Raw genomic sequence first — 4,056 nt, 5'->3', positions numbered from 1 at the left:
GGGGAGAAAGACCACAGAGGTAAAGTGCCATTCTACTCACATCATTTCAAAGGTACGTACTTTCAACATGACTTACCATGGTTCATCACCTGGTTGAAGAGGTGCTTACCAGGTTTTCCACTGAAAAATGACCCTCCCAAACATGCCACTTCTCATACTGTATCCTTGGAAGGAAGTCACTATGTGAAGGCTACATGTCAAAGGTGGAAAGTTATATACTATTTCCTTAAGCACAGTGTATCTCAATTAAATTAAATGGAATCATTCCTTGTGGGAAATTTGTGTAACTCTTTTTATTCCTCAGTGTTAATGTCACAATTTTTTCACATATATTTGGAAAATTTTAAAAAAGCCATCATCATCATCATCATCATATAGAACCATAAAATATTCCTTTTTATCTAATAATGGAGAAAAAAATGACCTTTCAGGTATAGACACATCAGTGTCTTCTTCAGCAGTTTTGGTATTGAAACATCAGATCATGTTGTTTTTCTACTTAAAATCCTTTAATCTCTTCTCATCATCAACAAAATAGAGTCTTATGACTTTGCCCACATAAAGGGCTTAAAAGTTTCTTTGTAGTCTAACTTTATCTTCTAACTTCCATGCCATTCCATATTTCCTATGCCTTGCAGTACTGATGTGAAAATTAAAACTAATTTATGCAAAATATCCATCATATGGTATATACTTAATAAAAGAGAATAATTCGTAAATACTAAAGAAATCTTCCTTGATATATATGAGAATAAAATTCACTTACCAACTGAAATAGAGAAGCAGGAGGTTTAGAAAATAAGAAGAAAGAAAGTTATTTTATAGTATTGATAATGTTTTAATTTTTATAGTTGAATATAATACAAAGAGCACCATGGTTTTCTTACAAAAGGAATAATGTCGGTACAATGCTGAACATAGCATGGTCCAATAGCCAAGGAATTTAAAATTTATTATGTCTTGTTTTCTTATAACTAATCAAATATATAATATAGTATAAGATCAGAAAATTCATGATTGCTGAATTACCCAATCATTAGAACTATGGTTGGAATAATGTCATTTTCATATTTGAGTACTTTTTTTGTCTGTTTTAAATATTTAATTTATTTATCCATGAGAGACACACAGAGAGAGGCAGAGACATAGGCAGAGGGAGATGCAGGCTCCATGCAGGGAGCAAGATTGATCAATCCAGGATCACACCCTGAGCCAAAGACAAAAGCTCAACCGCCAAGCCACCCAGGAGTCCCTATTGAGTACTTTCTATGGAGTAAGCAATGTACCAGGCACTAGGGAATACAACGGTGGGTAAATCAATGTCCCCGAATGGTTTATCAGTTAATATAAACTATAGACCTATAAGAAATTATAATAAAATAAGATGGATTAAAAAAACACAGAAGTATTGGCTGAGGGAAAATGAGAGAAACTTCATAGAGTAGGTGAACTCTAAGGAATAAGTGAGATGGGAGTTAGCCTACTTTTTGGAGAAAAGGAGTAAATTCTAATTATGCTGAACTGCTTGTATGGGCAGATGTGTATAAGAGAGAACTCTCAGCACATTCAGTCCTTGTCCCCAATGCCATTATTCTTTTCTTTGTGTAGTTTTAGCTCTAGAGCTGGGATAGTTTTTTGGCATTTGACTGGCTCTGCTACTTTTTAAGCCCACCTCAGGATATATTCATGCTCTTATTAAATAAAATATAGTTTAGTGGAATAGGAAAATATTTTCTCTAAAATATCATTCCACCAAGAAAGCACACTTAATAATGGACTAAGCATTTCCAGCTCTTTCAGTTGAATTTTTCTGTTCAGATTTCATAATATACAGGTGACTATTAAAGTAATAACAATTATGGTCATTTAATAGCATTCCCTCCCCCTATTTCCTGGGCAAGGCAATTTATTTTCAAATGCATAAGCTGCAAGTAGAGAGTTATTATTATGGTAATGGACTAAAATGCAAAACAAATGTGGTCATGACACATGGAGGAAACATTCCCACAATGCTACCAAGCAAAGATTTGCACCTCTATGGATATTAAAAATATGTGTCCCTTTGTCAGTATGCCTAGCCATTTTTTTGACATATATTTCCCAGTGCTTCCAATATGCTAGGCATGGTGATACCAGGATGGAAATCTGTGGTTCCTGGACTCAGTGAAGTTTGAACATGGGGGATAATGTTTCAAATTCTGAGGTTGCAAAGTCACCATTGTAAATAACATCTCTTTCTGAAAGGAGGTTTCTTTCAAAACATAGTCTTCCACTGCCATATCTCTGTCACCTATCCTAACTTTCAATCTATGAATTACTCACTTCAGGAAAATCAAGAGGCAGCATTTCCCCTCCAGCTGTCCCCCAAGAGTATAAGTATTGTGAGGACAAAGATAGTTTCTTCCTGTAGGGCCCTGTATACTACCTGGTTCATAATCTAAACTCATTGATATTTGTGGGTTGAATAAATACAAGGAAAAATTGATTACTGATCTAGTATCATTATAGCTCTATCAAATATTAGGAGTATAACCTCAGAAAACTGACTTACTAGGCACCGTTTTTGTCTGCAAAATGTGCTAGCCTGCCATTGATACTGTCAAGATTAAGTGGGACAGTCTATGAGAGTCTCTTCATACAAATGTCTAGCCTATAATTTTTATTAAACATCCCATCTTTGTTTTCCTTTCATTCTCTTACTCTCATGTACAAATCCCAAATACCCTGTGAAACACTAGAACTGAGGAAGCAATCGAAACAGCCATCAAGTCCACTCTGCAAATTGCTTCTCCCTCGTGCTTCACCCCCATTGATTTATTCTCTCCAAGATTTCACTGTTGAACATCTGATAAGATGGCATTTCTTATGTTTGCCCCTTTCATTTAGACAGTTCTTAAAGTAGACTTTTTTTCATCCCTTCTTGTCTCCTAATTCTGCATAGCCTTGATTTCACAGTTTTGTTTTAGTCTCTTAATAGTCTGACAACTAGTCCTGGGCTTTTGTAATGACTAGCACTGCCTGGCAGCTGCTGGCAAGACATCTGCACAGGTGCCAAAACATTCCCCTGAATCTTGCTTGGGGAATGTTCTGGTCTTTTCCAGCTTGGTCTTTCTCCTCCACCAATAAGAAATGCTTTCTCTTTGAAATTTTTATCATTTTCTAGTTTCAAGTTTATTTCAATTTCCATAAACCATTACTCTACAATTCTAACCTTACACTATAGTAGAAACTCTTCCACATCCTTACTTCAAAACACCATGTACTCTAAGCTTTAGCCTCACCATCTCTTAGGTAATGGCAACTCTTTCCTCAACACCTCCAATTTCAATCTTTTTCAGTTCATGTTACCTTCTATAGCCACAGTGACTCTGTATAAATACAGATCTATCCATTGCATTCCCCAGATGGACCACTTGTAATTATCCCTGTTATTAAGAAACAAAACAAAACAGAAAACCACCCAAGGCATTTCAGCCCTGCAGCCAAGTCTGCTACATGTTTCAGGCAACCTTCTAAGTGTAGAGTGAGAAGGCTTGCCTTCTCCTCCATCCATCTTTTCTTCAAATAGTTGAGTCATACACAACTCATTACTGTTCCCATATGATCCCTCACCTTGCTGACTTGGCTTCTGCTGTCTCCTCTACCTCAATGCCATCAGTCTCAACCTACTAAAGTTCTATCATTTTATCTCTTCAAGACTGGCCTGGTGCCCTGTGCGATATTTCTACCATCCAAAACAGAAAACAAATTCTCTTTCCCTAAGTCTGAAAAGATAGTCTCCTCATAGTGTGTGTTATACTCACGCACAGAAATAATTTAGCATGATGGTTATCTTTCATTCAGTCTGTTATTTTAGGCTTTCACATTATCATCAACATTAGAGCGAGACCGTTGACTTTAGGTATAAGATTAGCTAGAAGGTTTATTACTCCAAATTAGACCTTCTGATGAGATTCTAAATTCTCCCATATAATTATTGCCAGCAAGAAATGATCCAGCACCATACATTTAATTGCAGGGTTTTTTTTTTCCACTTTTTTTTTTTTTTTTTTTCCC

This window comes from Canis lupus, chromosome 21 (assembly GCF_011100685.1).
Source record: "Canis lupus familiaris isolate Mischka breed German Shepherd chromosome 21, alternate assembly UU_Cfam_GSD_1.0, whole genome shotgun sequence".
NCBI lineage: Eukaryota > Metazoa > Chordata > Mammalia > Carnivora > Canidae > Canis > Canis lupus.
Note: the sequence above shows the minus strand (reverse complement) of the source record.